This window comes from Saccopteryx bilineata, chromosome X (assembly GCF_036850765.1).
Source record: "Saccopteryx bilineata isolate mSacBil1 chromosome X, mSacBil1_pri_phased_curated, whole genome shotgun sequence".
NCBI lineage: Eukaryota > Metazoa > Chordata > Mammalia > Chiroptera > Emballonuridae > Saccopteryx > Saccopteryx bilineata.
The window spans coordinates 44577358-44588963 of record NC_089502.1 but is presented as its reverse complement, the minus strand read 5'-3'; the positions used below and the strand labels follow the sequence as shown (position 1 = coordinate 44588963).

The following is an 11606-nucleotide window of genomic DNA, read 5'->3' as shown; positions in this document are numbered from 1 at the left end:
GGCTCTGGTCGCAACAGAGCGATGCCCCGGAGGGGCAGAGCGTCGCCCCCTGGTGGGCATGCCGGGTGGATCCCGGTCGGGCGCATGCAGGAGTCTGTCTGACTGTCTCTCCTGGTTTCTAGCTTCAGAAAAATACAAAAAAAAAAATTCTCTCAGAGAAGTTTCTTTACAGCATTTCCATTTAATTGGTTTGATTCCCTATCTCCTTTTGAATGTCCTAGATTAATATCAAAGAGGTACATGACCTGGTAAATCTACGTGTGAAGCCAGTTGAGCCCCCAGAAAGGCAGTGCGACCACAGAGCGCAGAACAGGAAGAAGGCCCTGCTGGAGTGGGAATCAAAACAATAGGATCACAAAGCCAGACTCTTCACAATCTATGTGACATTGGTAAGGCTTTTTCCATTCCATGCTAAAATATGGTTGAGAATATTGAGTACAATATATTTTGATTCTGGTGCAGTTGCCATAACATTTTAAATTAGAAACCTTGGTTTCTAGTGTTAGGATAGAATTTAATATGTTAAACTCTTATAAAGAAATTACACAGGCCTGACCTGTGGTGGTGCAGTGGATAAAACATCGACCTGGAAATGCTGAGGTCGCCGGTTCGAAACCCTGGGCTTGCCTGGTCAAGGCACATATGGGAGTTGATGCTTCCAGCTCCTCCCCCCTGTCTCTCTCTCCTCTCTGTCTCTCTCTCTCTCCTCTCTAAAATGAATAAATAAAAAATAAAAAATAAATAAAAAAAGAAATTTCACAAAAAAATTTTTTTTTCTTTTTTTTTTTTTTAATAAATTTTTATTAATGGTAATGGGATGACATTAATAAATCAGGGTTCATATATTCAAAGAAAACATGTCTAGGTTATTTTGTCATCAAATTATGTTGCAAACCCCTCGCCCAAAGTCAGATTGTCCTCCGTCACCCTATATCTAGTTCTCTGTGCCCCTCCCCCTCCCCCTAACTCTCTCCCTCCCTCCCTCCCATGTCCTCCCTCCCCCCCCCCACCCTTGGTAACCACCACACTCTTGTCCATGTCTCTTAGTCTCATTTTTATGTTCCACCAATGTATGGAATCATGTAGTTCTTGTTTTTTTCTGATTTGCTTATTTCACTCCTTATAATGTTATCAAGATCCCACCATTTTGCTGTAAATGATCTGATGTCATCATTTCTTATGGCTGAGTAGTATTCCATAGTGTATATGTGCCACATCTTCTTTATCCAGTCTTCTATTGAAGGGCTTTTTGGTTGTTTCCATGTCTTGGCCACTGTGAAGACAAAGATAAATGAATGGGACTACATCAGAATAAAAAGTTTTTGCTCAGCAAGAGAAACTGATATAAAAATAAACAGACAGCCAACTAAATGGGAAATGATATTTACAAACAACAGCTCAGATAAGGGCCTAATTTCCAAAATTTACAAAGAACTCATAAAACTCAACAACAAACAAACAAACAATCCCATAAAAAAATGGGAAGAGGACATGAACAGACACTTCTCCCAGGAAGAGATACAAATGGCCAACAGATATATGAAAAGATGCTCAGCTTCATTAGTTATTAGAGAAATGCAAATCAAAACTACAATGAGATACCACCTCACCCCTGTTAGATTAGCTATTATCAACAAGACGGGTAATAGCAAATGTTGAAGAGGCTGTGGAGAAAAAGGAACCCTCATTCACTGTTGGTGGGACTGTAAAGTAGTACAACCATTATGGAGGAAAGTATAGTGGTTCCTCAAAAAACTGCAAATAGAACTACCTTATGACCCAGCAATCCCTCTACTGGGTATATACCCCAAAACCTCAGAAACATTGATACGTGAAGACACATGTAGCCCCATGTTCATTGCAGCACTGTTCACAGTGGCCAAGACATGGAAACAACCAAAAAGCCCTTCAATAGAAGACTGGATAAAGAAGATGTGGCACATATACACTATGGAAAAAAATTTAAAGATATCTACTTATGGAAGACTTACAGGTTCCAGCCAACTGACTAACTCTCAAGAAATTCTTGAAAATTACCCTATTCAATAAGTAGCCATTGTGTCCAAATATCTTATCTCTAAGTTCATCCTTTTAATGAGGTCATTGTGTTACTGTCTGTGTTCAGGAGACACCAACCCCTATATCTGTGTCTGGCTGCTTTGGGTAGATAGGGCATCTTTAAAAACTTAAAAGACTGCCCTAAAATAAATCTCTCGAGAGGTCTCAAAGTATAAAAATGTCCAATAACAGAAATGATATCCCTTATGCACTCACTAACATCTCTCCCCTCCCAATCTCCTACCACATACACACTCACTCATTATATGTAATAGCTATAATAAGGCCTCTATAGTAAGGCATTATATAACTACTTCTCATTTCTTGAATTTTAAAATGTTTTCCTACCACAATATTTCTTTGGCACCCAGTATTTATTTATCTTTTTTTATATGATCTTCATTCTCATTGTCTTATCTTCTTTCTTCTTTAACATAATAAATCCTTTTATTTACGCTCTTCACAATTTCTTTAAGTGAGCTGATTATCCTCTGGTGTCAACCATTTAAAGCTATTTTATAGCTTCCTTGCAAGTTTTCAGAAGAATAAGCACAAAAAGGAATAAACCTATTAATAGCCCTAAATGCAATAGAGGCCTATAACATAGATTTTCTGTGATTAACCAGGCAGTTAAACAAAGACTAATGATCTAAGGATTTTTCTGGATGATTCAGATTTTACAGATTGATTTCTCATCTATATCCAGATGTACCATTAAATCATATACTTTCAGATCTTCAATGGTTCATTTAGAATTTCCTTTTTCTTTCCCCCTTCTTTTTTCTTTAAGATTTTTAAATTGATTTTTAGAGTAAGGGGAAAGAAGAGAGACAGAGAGAGATAAATATTAACTTGTTGGACTTGTAATTCCACTTATCCGTGCTTTCATTCTTTGTCTCCTGTATGTGTCCTGACCGAAGATCAAACTCACAACCTCAGCATGTTGGGAGGATGCTCTAACCCAGTGGTCCCCAAGTTTTTTTGGGCCACGGACCGGTTTAATGTAAGAAAATATTTTCACGGACTGGCCTTTAGGGTGGGACAGATAAATGCACAAAATAAAATTATGCGACCAGCGTAAAAACTGTAGTAGTTTTAAATATAATTGTCGAACTTACGAGACAAGCATCAAGAGTGAGTCTTAGACGGATGTAACAGAGGGAATCTGGTCATTTTTTAAAAATAAAACACCGTTCAGACTTAAATATAAAGAAAACAGAAATAATGTAAGTTATTTATTCTTTCTGTGCGGACTGGTACCAAATGGCCCACGGACTGGTACTGGTCCGTGGCCCGGGGGTTGGGGACCACTGCTCTAACCAACTAACCTACCCAGACAGGGCTTCCCCTTCCTTTTTTGTGTTCTTACCTACTCCTGCTACACACTTAGACCGTTGTTGAACTTTTAGAAATTATTTTAAATTTGTAATGTATTTTGATATTTGGTAGTACCAGTTGTCCTCCAGTCAGCTAGTAAAGTTAGAATTCAGTCCCAAACCCATGTCTTTATATCGACCTATTTGAAAAATTCTAATACAAAACCTTATTCTGAAGTTTAGACATTGTATCTTTAACAATTCCTCATGTCTCCTCACTAAAAAACTGATAAGTACCTTTATTCAGAGTGGTGACAGGAATAATTTTGGTCCAGCTGGATCTTTTCCTATGTGTGTCTCAGAGAGTGACTGTAGGGGTTGGGGAAAGGAGTAGAAAAACGTTTCTTTTTCTCTAAATCCCCAAAGGCAGGTCCCATAGAGGTGTATCTGCATGTTAATCAAGGGAAGAACACTGTGTCTCTCGGAATGTAGTCAAGTTTTGTTTGCTGTGTGCTGTGATAATGAAGCACTTCGGCTTTTACTCCTTCCTTTCCTTCTGCTCACATGGCTGAGTGGCATGTGAGAACTTCACTGTAGTTAAAGGCTCTGCCAATGGGGACAATCTTTTGAAAATGACAGCTGCTGAAATCATTTGGATTCTTGACATTTGTCCTATATTAATTGATTTTCAATGAAATAAATCTTTTTTGAAGGTAAACATTTATAGAAAGAATTATATAATTGCATCAAAAGTCAAGTTCTTAGGTACACCCCAACATCTTAAAGGAAATTCAGAAATGATGTTAATAAAAATTAAAAAGATAAAAAAAATGAATTTCCTCCTCTTCGTGGTCATCTCCAGATCCCCCTCCCAAGCATTATTCCCTTGCATTCACTGAACATTCGGCAGTCCACATAATCATCTTTCTTTCCATCATATCCCTTCTTGTCTTCTTGAACAGCTTCAACCTTCATGTGGATGACTCATTACTGACTCTGGCCTTGACCTTCTTTATTTCAGTAACTTTTATCTCTTTTCTACTTTAGCAACCAACTCAGTGACCACACCATGACTTAGTTATCACCTGAAACAGTTCTAACCTTGAAATCTTCAACCTTAAAATCTATCTTACTTTAGTCTCCAGTAGACTTCCAGCTCTGCTATCCCTATTCCCACTAACGATACCCTCCCACCCCAATTGATTTTCCATGCCTTGGGTACCTACCCTATTCTTATCTCCTAATACCACTTGTTTTCACCTCTATTTTTATCAATTTTAGGAAACCAAAGTCAACCATTTCTACTCTAAACTCAACAATAACGTATTTCCCTTAATTTCATCCTCTTCTGAGACTACTGTTCTAAACACAATTCTAGGTGTATTCATACCTATTGTTTTAAATTTCCCCATCTATAAAGATCCTAGTGAACACACACACACACATGCAATTCAACATGCTGAGTGACTCCATTACACACTCATATATACAGTTGGACCTGCATCACTGCTGGCCAATCCTTTTATTTGTTCTCTCATACTGTTTTTCTTATGCATTTCATGCTTCTCAAGATGTCAAATTATAAAATCTTAACATCTTCAGTTCTTATTCCTTTCCACCATAATCTTTCTGTAATTCAGCTTTTCTTTTTCTTGTCTCCTATTATATTTTGCTTCTTCTTCCAAAGTAAACTCCAAGTAAAACAGTTTCACTACCTTTAAAATATAAATCCTTGTTTTGTGCTCTTAACTCTACTTTCACGCATTAATTTCTCATTATCTTCAGTTATCACAATCTCCTTTTTCATTGGGTCCTTTCTCTCAGCCAGCAGACACTCCCAAGTCCTTTATATTAACCTCCTCAACCAAAATTTTTTTTAGCCTAACCAGGCAGTGGCACAGTGGACAGAATGTCACACTGGGACACAGAGACCCAGGTTTGAAACCCTGAGGTTGCCGGCTTGAGTGCAGGCTCATCTGGTTTGAACAAGGCTCACCAGCTTGAGCCCAAGCCAGCAACCACTGGTCTGCTGTAGCCTGGTCAAGGCTTGTATGAGAAAGCAATCAATGAACAACTAAGGTGCCACAATGAAGAATTGATGCTTCTCATCTCTCTCCCTTCCTCTCTGTCTATCCCTATCTGTCTATCTGTCTCTCTCTCTCTCTTTTTTTTCTCTCTCTCTCTTTGTCACAAAAAAATTAAGTTGAATTTATAAATATATTCTTTATACATTCCAGAGAATATTTTCACACATACCTTATAGTACCCACAACTTATTTTGGCAATTATTGATCCAAAGCACAAATCAACATTCTTATATGTAACCACACTATTCTCACAGTAAAATACTATTTTTTCTTTAATTTTCAAATTTTACTTAGAAAATTAACTTTAACAGGGTGACATTGATCAATAAGAGTACATAGGCTGCAGGTGAACATTTTTATAGCATTTGAACTGTTGGTTTTGTTGTATGCCCATTACCCAAAGCAAAATAATTTCCCGTCACCTTATATTTGTCCCTCTTTACACCTTTTTCCCCCTTCTCCTTTCCTCCTTATTCCCCCACATCTCTTTCCCCTTCTCCCACATACCCTTCCTTCTGGTAACTGCTTCACCTTTATCTATGTCCATGAGTCTGTTTTATATCTGACCTTTGTGTGCAATTATACACTTCTTAACTTTTTCTGATTTACTTACTTCATTCAGTATAATGTTCTCAAGGTTCATCCATGTTGTCATAATGTCATTATGTCATCATTTCTTATGCTTGAGTAGTATTCCATTGTATACATGTACCACATCTTCTTTTTCTTTCATTTATTTATTTATTTATTTATTTATTTATTTATTTATTTATTTATTTATTGTGACAAACAGAGATACACACAGAGAGGGACATATAGGGACAGACAAACAGGAAGGGAGAGATAAGAAGCATCAGTTATTCGTTGCGTCACCTTAGCTATTCATTGATTGCTCTCTCATATGTGCCTTGACCTGCGGGCTACGCAGCCTGTATGGCCCCTTGCTCAAGCCAGCAACCTGGGCTCAAGCTGGTGATTCTTGCTCAAACGAGATGAGCCCATGCTCAAGCTAGCAAACTCGAGATTTCGAACTTGTGTCTTCCATGTCCTGGTCCAATGCTCTGTCCACTGTGCCACGGCCTGGTCAGGTGTACAATATCTTCTTTATCCAAACTTTATCAAGGGACACTTTATTTTTATGTCTTGTCCACTCTGAATAATGTTTAAATGAATATGGAGGTGCATGTGTCTTCATGTACCAATGTTTTGGAGTTTTAGGGGTAGACACCTAGTAGAAGGATTGCTGAGTCATATGGTAATTCTGTTAATATTTTTTGAGGAACCACTATACTTTTCCCCATAATTATTGTACTAATTTGCATTCCCACCAGAAGTGAATGAGTGTTCCTTTTTTTCTACAGCCTCTCCAACACTTATCACCTATCTTGTTGATAACAGCCAATCTAAGGTGGTATATCATTGTAGTTTTGAATTGCATTTCTCGAATAGCTAGTGAAGATGAGCATCTTTTCATGTATCTTTAGCCATTTGTATGCCTTCTTGGGAGAAGTGTCTGTTCAGGTCCTCTCCCCATTTTTTAATTGGATTGTTTGCTTGTTTGTCACTGAGCTTTGTAACTTCTTTATGTATTTTGGATATCAACCCATTATTGGAGTTGTTGTTTAAAAATATCATCTTTCATTTAGTTAGTTGCCTATTTTTTTTGTCAGTTTCTTTTGCTGTGCAGAAGATTTTTAGTTTGATATAGTCCCATTTATTTATTTTTGCCTTTACTTCCCTTGCCTTTGAGGTCAAATTCATAAATTGTTCTCTGCAGCCACGGTCCATGAGCTTAGTACGTATTTTTTCTTCTATGTAATTTATAGTTTCAGATATTATACAGTGTGTCTGTAAAGTCATGGTGCACCTTTGACCGGTCACAGGAAAGCAACAAAAGACGATAGAAATGTGAAATCTATACCAAATAAAAGGAAAACTCTCCCAGTTTCATACCTATTCAGTGCAGTTCGATGTAGGCTCACGTACAGATTTTTTAAGGCTCCTTAGGTAGCTATCCCATATATCCTCTACAGACTCGTCACTGACTGATGGGCTACCAAAACGGGGTTTCTCCACCAAACTGCCGGTTTCGTTCAACTGTTTATCCCACCGAGTCATGTTATTCCTATGTGGTGGTGCTTTGTTATAAACGCGCCGATATTCACATTGCACTTTGGTCACGGATTCGAATTTAGCGAGACACAGAACACACTGAACTTTCCTCTGTACCTTCCACATCTCGATTGGCATGGCCTTGGGCTGCTCCGCTGTATACACAGTGTTACATCAACATCTGCACATGCGCATATGCTACCACATCATCCTACAGAAACTGGGAGGGTTTTCCTTTTATTTGGTGCAGATTTCACATTTCTATCATCTTTTGTTGCTTTCCTGTGACCGGTCAAAAGTGCACCATGACTTTGCGGACAAACTGTATTTAGGTCTTTGATCCATTTAGAATTAATTTTTGTGCAAGGAGCTAAACTGTAGTCAAGTTTCATTCTTTCACATGTGGCTTTCCAATTTTCCCAGCACCATTTACTGAAGAGGCTTTCTTTTCTTCATTGTGTGTTTTTGGCTCCTTTATCAAAGATGATTTCTCCATATATATGTGGTTTCATTTCTGGGCTCTCAGTTCTGTTCCATTGGTATGTATGTCTGTTGTACTGCCAATACCATGCTGTTTTGATTATCGTGGCTCTATAGTATAATGTAAAGTCAAGTAGTGTGATACCTCCAGCTTCATTCTTTTTCCTCAGGATTGTTTTGGCTATTATGGGTTTCTTATGGTTCCATACAAACCTAGTGATTATTTGTTTTATTTCTTTAAAAAATGACATGGGGATTTTGATAGGGATTGAATTAAATTTGTATATTACTTTGTGTGAAATGTCCATTTTAACTATGTTGATTATTCCAATCCATGAACATAGACTATTTTTCTATTTTATTGTTTCTTTTTCAACTTCTTTCAGTAATGTTTTATAGTATTCAGTATATAGGTCTTTTACATTCTTCTTAGTTTAGTTTATTCCTAGATATGTTGGTATGTTATATTTTTTCGTTGCAATTGTAAAAGAAATTTTTTTTCAGTTCAGTTTCCAGAAGTTTCATTGTTGGCATATAGAAAAACAGTAGACTTTTGTATATTGATTTTGCTTCCTGCAACTTGATTGTATTGGTTTATTGTTTCTAATAGTATTTTGATGAATTCTTGGGGGGGGGGGTTACATACAGGATCATGTCGTCTGCAAAAAAATGATACCTTTATCTCTTCTTTCCCAATTTGAATGCCTTTTATTTCTATCTTTTGCCTGATTGCTTTGGCTAAAACTTCCAGAATTATGTTGAATAAGAGCGGAGAGGGTGGGCAACATTGTCTTGTTACTGATTTTAGAGGAAAAGCCTTCATTTTTCACTATTTAGTATGATATTAGCTGATGGTTTGTCATATATGGCCATTATTATATTGAGGTACTGTCCTTCTATTCCAATATTATTGAGTGTTTTAAACATAAAGAAATGGTATGTCTTATTGAATGCCTTTCCTGCATCTATTCATAAGATCATATGATTTTTGTTCTTTGTCTTGTTGATGTGATGTATTCCATTGATTGATTTTCTTATGTTGAACCATCCTTTTGCTCCAGGAATGAATCCCACTTCATTATAATGTATTGTTTTTTAATGTGTTGTTGTACTCAATTTGCTAGTATTTTGTTGAGAATTTTTGCATCTGTATTCATTAGACATATTGGTTTGTAGTTTTGTTTTGTTTTTATAATGTCCTTGCTAGATTTTGGTATGAGTGTGATGTTGCCCTCATAAAATGTATTCCAGAGTATTGCTGCTTCTTTTATTTTATGGAAGAATTTGTGAAGGACAGGTTCCAAATCTTCTTTGAATGTTTGTTAGAATTCACTAGTGTAGCCATCTGGTACTAGACTTTTATTTTGAGGGAGGTTTTTGATAATTGTTTCTATTTCTTCCCTGGTTAGAGGTGTATTCAGGTTTTCCACTTCATGATTCAATCTAGGAAGATTGTATAGTTCTAGGAATTTATCCATTTCCCCTTGGTTGTTGAATTTGGTGACATATAATCTTTTATAATATTCTACTATGATCTTTTGTATATCTTAGATGTCTGTCTGTGGTAGTTTCTCCTCTTTCATTTCATATTTTGTTTATATGAGTACTTTCTCTTTTTTCCGTAGTGAGTCTAGCCAATGGTTTGTCACTTTCATTGATCTTGTCAAATAACAGGTCCTTGTTATATTAGTTTTTTCTATTGATTTTTTGTTCTCTATGTCAGTGGTCCCCAACCTTTTTTGGGCCACGGACCAGTTTAATGTCAGAAAAATTTTTTTTTTCATTTTTCCAAAGCTGGAAATGGGGAGGCAGTCAGACAGACTCCCACATGTGCCTGACCGGGATCCAGCCGGCATGCCCACCAGGGGGCGATGTTCTGCCCCTCTGGGGCATCGCTCTGTTGCATCCAGAGCCATTCTTGCGCCTGAGGCAGAGGCCACAGAGCCATCCCCAGCGCCCAGGCCATCTTTGCTCCAATGGAGCCTCGGCTGCAGGAGGGGAAGAGAGAGACAGAGAGGAAGGAGAGGGGGAGGGGTGGAGAAGCAGATGGGCGCTTCTCCTGTGTGCCCTGGCCAGGAATCCAACCCGGAACTCCTGCACGCCAGGCCAACGCTCTACCGCTGAGCCAACCAGCCAGGGCCCAGAAAATATTTTCACGGACCGGCCTTTAGGGTGAGATGGATAAATGTATCATGTGACCAAGACAAGCATCAAGAGTGAGTTTTAGATGGATGTAACAGAAGGAATCTGGTCATTTTTTTAAAATAAAACATCGTTCAGACTTAAATATAAAGAAAACAGAAATAATGTAAGTTATTTATTCTTTCTCTGCAGACCAGTACCAAATGGCCCACGGGCTGGTACCGGTCCGTGGCCTGGGGATTGGGGACCACTGCTCTATGTCATTTAGTTCTACTCTAATTTTTTTTTTTCTTCTGACTTTGGATTGCCTATGTTCTTCTTTTTCTAGTTCCTTAAGGTGTGATGTTAGGTTGTTTATTTCAGATTTCTCTTGTTTCTTAATATAAATCTGTAATGAAGTTTAAACTTCCCTCTTATTACTGCTTTTGCTGCATCTCAGAAATTTTGAAATGTCATGTTGTCATTTTCATTTGTCTGTATCTTTGGTTCCCTGCTTTTATTTCTTCTTTGACCCTGTCCTTTTTTAGAAGTATGTTGTTAAATTTTCATGTTTTTGTAGGGGTTTTTTTGCTTCTTTTTTACAGTTCAATTCTAATTTCAAAGCCTTATGATCAGAAAATATGCTTGGCATAATTTCAATCTTGCTGAATTTGTTATTAGTTTTGTGACCCAGTGTATGGTCTATCCTTGAGAATGTATAATCTGACATTTTGGAATGAAATGTCCTATAAATGTCTATTATGTCATTTAAGGCCGATATTTCTTTATTGACTTTTTTGTTTGCATATTCTGTCAAAAGTCATCAATGGTGTGTTACAATCTCCAAGTATGATTGTGTTTTTGTCTGCTTCTATTTTTAGATCAGTTAGAATATGTTTTATATATTTTGGTGCTTCATGGTTTGGTGTATATATATTAAGACATGTTATGTCTTCTTGATACCATGTCCCCTTTATCATTATGAAATGTTCATCTTTGTCTGTGGTTACCTTTGTTGTCTTGAAGTCAGCATTGTCAGATACGAGTATGGCTATACCTGCTTTTCTTTAGATATTATTTTCTTAGAGAATCATTTTCCAGCCTTTCATTTTGAATCTACTTTTGTACTTGCAGTTTAGATATGTCTCTTTTTGTTGTTGTTGTGACAGAGACAGAGGGACAGATAAGGACAGACAGACAGGAAGGGAAAGAAATGAGAAGCATCAGTTCTTCATTGCAGCATCTTAGTTGTTCATTGACTACTTGTTCATTGATTGCTTTCTCACATGTAACTTGACTAGCCTGTTATAGTAAGTGACTCCTTGCTCAAGCCAACATCTTTGGGCTCAAGCCAGTAACCTTGAGCTTCAAACCAGTGACCATGGAGTCATGTCTATGATCCCACACTCAAGCCAGCAACCCCACACTCAAG

General features: G+C 37.4%; 1 protein-coding gene across 1 annotated transcript in view; it reads left to right on the top strand.

Annotated features, from left to right (window-relative positions):
* Window positions 1-265: 265 nt before the first annotated feature.
* The window catches only part of PWWP3B (PWWP domain containing 3B), a 30785-nt gene continuing 19444 nt past the window's right edge, over window positions 266-11606 (top strand). Inside the window, exon 1 of the mRNA XM_066249410.1 lies at window positions 266-389. The gene's annotated coding sequence lies outside the window, so the exon portion shown is untranslated. The remainder of the gene's footprint in view (window positions 390-11606) is intronic.